The sequence below is a fragment of the Parasteatoda tepidariorum genome, chromosome 5 (genome assembly GCF_982258835.1).
Source record: "Parasteatoda tepidariorum strain Cologne lab strain chromosome 5, Ptep-v5.0, whole genome shotgun sequence".
Lineage (NCBI taxonomy): Eukaryota > Metazoa > Arthropoda > Arachnida > Araneae > Theridiidae > Parasteatoda > Parasteatoda tepidariorum.
In genome coordinates, this window is record NC_141759.1 from 39909934 (window position 1) to 39915992 (window position 6059).

Below are 6059 nucleotides of genomic sequence, written 5' to 3' on the forward strand. Positions count from 1 at the left end.
TCAACAAAAAACTGTTTTCACTAAAATATAATTAGGCTTAAAAAAACATTAGTAGTTTAAAAAAATCCTAACTTTCAAAGAATCCTTGGTTTCAACAGAGCTCAATTTACGAACCGCTGGAGTACTGCAAAAATTCAGTGAGGTGTTGTGCATGAAAGCTCAGTATTAGTGTCTAGCATTTCAAAATTATTTGAAAACAAATGAGTTATCTACCGTGCATTTACTTGCAATCTGATACAATGAAGCAACAGTCAATACTATTGCAATATTTGATGAAATAGGATTGCTTGAGTTGCATGTAATAAAACTGTTACGTGACGCACATGTCAGTTGCGTGTAAATGCGCTACCTATACGCCATTTGTTCGGCATCTAGAAGGTAACCTTATACCTATACAGACCCTTTTACATATTGAGGGGTAGCATTATTCTTAATCGATAATGAATCGATTAAGCAAGATGATTAAAATTATTTTTTATATGTTAGATGGCAACAGTCTGGATGAAAAATAGAACAGCTATGGTGAATAAATGATTGATAACCTTCTAAATAAGTCTCACTTGTATTAAGGTGATAAATCAACACTTCAGAGGTTTTATAGAGAAATTAAACAGCTAACTACTGTGAAAATTTATGAAAATGCTGTTTTTCTGGCCTCAGTACATGTAGATGGGCTTAATACTGACTAAAAGTATTCCCTTATGAAAAAATCGAGGTATAAATGAGGTATAAACGAGGTATATTTGAAAGATATAAAGGAGGTTGTTGTTTAAATACGTCGTAAAGATTGAAAAGGGTGCAAATGAATACCTCAAAATCAACCTCAAATATACCTTAAATATACCTCCAGAGGTTTATATGTTTCAACCTGAGGTGTTTAATTTTACATCTGTGGAGAGGTAGATATTTACTACTTTAAAGTGTTTTATTTTCAACCTTAGGTTATTACTTATCAGCCTGAAGTATATTTTTTTACACTTGCGGAAGTATTTTTTCAACAACCTAAGGTGTGTCATTTTACACTTCAGGTTGTTATAAATCAACCTCAGGTGTATTTTGTTCTACCTCAGGAAATTATTTTTCAACCTCAGGTATATAATTTTATGCTTGTAGAGGTATATATTTATCAACCTGTGGTGCGTCGTTTTACACTTCTGGTTGTTATAAATCAACCTCAGGTGTATTTTGTTCTACTTCAGGTGATTATTTTTCAACCTCAGGTATATAATTTTATGCTTGTAGAGGTATATATTTATCAACCAATGGTGTGTCGTTTTACACTTCTGGTTGTTATAAATCAACCTGAAGTGTATTTTCAACACTTGGAAAGATTATTTTTTTATTAACGTCATGTGTTCCATGTTCTTCCTTAAGTTATTATTTCGTAACCTGAAGTATATATTTTTGTATTTTTAGAAGTATTAATTTATCAATCAAAGATGCGACATTTTACACTTCAGGCTTATGTAGCTCAACCTAAAGCTGTTTTTTCAGTACTTACGAATGTGAGGTGTTCACCTAGTTGATTAATTTTTAACCTCACTATATGAAAAATATAATATATATATAAAGATATTATCTATATTATATGAAGAATAATGTATGTCATTACATTTTTTCACTAGTAGAGATCTTCATTTATTAATCTGAAGTTTTTAATATTAAACCTTCGGCAGTAATTGCTTCTTTTGTTAAGTTATAAAAGAAGGTTTTAAATGCATAATTCTTCTGTAATTTTAATAGAATTAAATCATCTTAAAATAACACTTATCCAAATTCTACGATTCGTAAAAACTATTTATGGGAACTCATATTTTTAGAAAATAGTTGTCTAATGTGCTTGAATTTCTTAAGCTATAAAACTACAAATTTAAATAATTAGTCAGCTGAAATTCAAATACTTTTATTTAAAACTGAAAATTAATTTTTTTACAAATCAACAAAATTATTTTAAATACTGTTTCCGTCTACCTGTTGAAACTTGTAATTATTGGAACCTAAAAGAAAAAAAAATGAATTAGTAAGTAAGTCATATTTACAATAATAGTGGCAGGTTTTAAACTATTAAAATATTAGAAATTATTTCTTTTATGATTTAAATTAACTGGATGAAGTTAATTTTCTTTTTCAGATAAATAGTAGTACTCTTCTGCCATTTCTATTCAATCCTCATAGCTAAAAAGCATGACAGGTACCACAGTCACAAAATAAAGTTCACTGAAGTCAGTAGTACCATTAACAACATTTTCAAAATTTCAAAGATATAATTCCAATCTTAATATGCAATTTTAACACTTTGTATTTTTCTATACATTTGGCATCATTATGGTACTTGTAAGTTTGATAATTATATTTTCTTTCTTTCTTTTCTTACAAATCTTTAAACTCAATAAACCTAGTCTATATATTTTTAAACTTTTTGTCAGACTTTATGAAACTAAATAGCTTTTTTATATATTTTAGACGCTGATTCTGAAAAGAACTTCCGTTATTGTCAATCACATAAGAGTTTCTTAAAAAATAGTTATTTTAATATTTTTTAATAAATGTAATCAAGAATCAACAATCGTCTGATAAATTAAATTAAATTTATGTACCAATTTTTATTCTTTTTTTACACTCAATCGAATAGAACAAATTACAAGTTGATAAGGAGTATTTATTTTAAAGTTGTGAGTAATTTTATGTGAGGAAAATGTCCAAGAGAGAATGATTTGAAATAATACTTTTAAAATAAGTTGAGTACAATATCTCCTATATAATTTATAATACTAAGCAGAATAAAACTACTAGCTAGTTGTTACAAACATTTGTTTAAATATAAAAACACATCCCATAAGATGAAATTCAAAAAATTGCATATTACTTTTAACAATAAATGTCTTTATTTGCAATTGATTTTATTCAATTCAGCATTAAAATTGCATTAGAAACTATACTGGCTTATTTCTAAAACATTTAAGATTTCCGAAAGTCGGTAATTTTTGAAGTAGTGAACTATAATCTATAAACTATAAACAGCTGCATAAAAATGCTCATAACCTTGAAACAAATTGTCATATAAACTTGAAATCGGGTTAAATTTAATTCTATTCAATATTTTAATAAGTAATAACAATCTGCTTAGTAAATAATTAACGTGGGTAAATTGAGAAAAAATAACACGTAGTGAAAATAGCAGTGTGATCAAACATAAAAAAGTGATCTAGTACAGTTACTAGTTTTCAATTATCAAATATCTAACAAACTATTGCTATCAACAATTGAATAAATGCTGTAGTTTATTAGGAGAGATTACTTTTTCTTTATGGTATGAATTCAGAACTATTTCCTAGGGGAAGGCTGAGCAGTAACTTGCTAGTCACTTCTTCATCGCTGCTGCACATGTGCTATTTGCAGCCTAGGTCATGTCAGCAATATCAGGGAACAGTGGATAAGCTCTGTAAATATATATATATATATGCATATACATATATGTAAGAAAAAAAATTACACGTTAATCAGATTTTAAAAAAAATCAGATATAAAATGCAGTGTTATTATACATATTTTGACTCATAAACAACAATATAAACTTTGCAACAGATATCCGAGCAAACGATAAGCATGCAGCTATAGTAGAATTTCAAAGCAAAATTGCTATTTTAAAGATATTTCAATTTTCAATGATTTATTTATAAGAGAAATTATGAACATTTTACTCAACTAATCAGCTTGCATACTGCAACGTTGAAACATATACATTTAAGCAAAAGAGTAGTTATATTTGAATAAATTACAAACAATAAAATATACTGTGCATAACCTGCTGTAACGATTCACCAGTAACGTTACCCTAAACAGCGACGAGAAATATTTCGATTGTTCTCTCTTATTGTTAAGCCTACACTAATAGCTTTTAAGAATATCCTCCAACTTGAACTATTTAAGATCAAGAGGCATCTTTGAAACAAAAATAATAAAATTTAAGTTTGAAAATTGAAGCATATTTGATTAAAAGTGATAAAACCAAATTAATAAATGTCAAGCACACTTACCGAATTTCGAATACACTTTCGATTGTCAACACACACGCCATTTGCCGGCTCGCACGGAACTCTGGGAAGTGAGCTAGTTAATATGAAGTGTACTTTAAACAACCTTAAAACAAGCTTAGGTATAAATAAAACGTCTTCATAAAGCTCAATAAATACCTCACTCTCGTTAGTTGAAATAAGGTTGATTTTTTTATACCTCATAAATACCTCTTTTGTTACAAGTGTAAGAAAAACAACCTGGTATACCTTGGAAACTACCTCATCAGTCTGGTTGATATGAAGTGATTTTAAAATAACCTCAAAATAAGCTTAGGTATAAATAAAATGACTTCATATACCTCAATAAATACCTCACTCTCTTTAGTTGAAATAAGGTATATTTTTTTATACCTCGTAAATACCTCATTCTCGTTAGTTGAAATAAGGTAGATTTTTTTATACCTCATAAATACCTCTTTTGTTACAAGTGTAAGAAAAACAACCTTGTATACCTTAAAAATCACCTCATCAGTTTGGTTGATTTGAAGTGGATTTAAAACAACCTCAAAATAAGCTTAGGTGTAAAAAAATGACTCCATATACCTCAATAAATACCTCACTTTCTTTAGTTGAAACAAGGTAAAAATTTTTATACCTCAAAAATACCTCTGTTGTTACAAGTGTAAGAAAATCAACTAGGTATACCTCAAAAATCACCTTTTCAGTCTGGTTGATTTGAAGTGAATTTTATACAACCTCAAAACAAGCTGAAGTGTATATAAAACAACCTCGTACACCTTAATTACAACCTTTACGAGGTATAATTTTTATTGCTGTTTTCTGTGCAACCTTAAATATACCTCAAATATACCTAAAATCAACCTTAATACCTCAAAAATACCTCAAATCAACCTTAAATATACCTTAAATTTTCGTAAGGGTTTATCCTAAATATGTCTATCGATATGTTCTGCAATTTTCATAAGCATTGTAGATGATTGAACTAAGAAAGCTCTTTCATGCTATGTGGTTTACGTGTCTGATAGCTGATGTCCACGTCTCATACCATGTTGAGAGCTACGTCTATGCATTGGTACAAAAGAGCAATTACTCGAAACGGAGACTATTGTGGATTATGTGTGGGTCCATTTTCTAAAAAGTAGTACGTAAAAAAAAAACGAGTTTAAATAAATTTGTTCTAAAAAATTTTTAAAAAAATGTCTAAAAATTAAAAAAATTTGTTCCAAAAGTAAAAAAAAAAAATAGCATAAAACAAATTGTATCTGATAATTTCCGGGATTAATAATTACTTTGTCGCTAATATAATTTTCTATAATAATTACTTTGAAAATTTAAAGAGTAAGGGAATGATTGTGAGCGCATAATTATCAGGATTAAAGTAACAGAGAATCTCTTGATCTTAACTTTTTTGAATAATTTTGAAAACTATCTGAAAATGGAAATCATTATCTGTATTATTTAAAGAATTTTTAGAGACATGGTGACTTGACTTTAAATTTACTCATATTAATTATTTTTAATTATATTTTAGCAGAAGAACAATAATACATAAACTTTACGTACCCCACAGATTCATAAACTTTATAAACCACATAAATTCATAAACTTTACATACCACATATATTCATATACTTTATAAACCACATAAATTCATAAACTTTACATACCACATATAGTCGTATACATTATAAACCACGTAAATTCATAAACTTTACATACCACATATATTCATTTAAAATAAGATTAAAAAGATATTTATGGTAAAATTCACTATTTTTCATTCGGTTATATTTAAGCTAAAAGGTTTAATGCAAATGAAACTTCGAATTATGTCAACAGGCGGCTCTGCAAGCGGTTTTTGTGTAACGCATAGCAAATTTATTAGACACCACTTTTATGACTATAGCTCTTGCCGTTTAGAAATTATTGAGGTGACAACGGGTTTTAGCAGGCACACTGTATAAAGTTATTTACCGTAAACCGGAGTTACTTTGGCCCAGAATCAAAAATGTGTTTTTTATT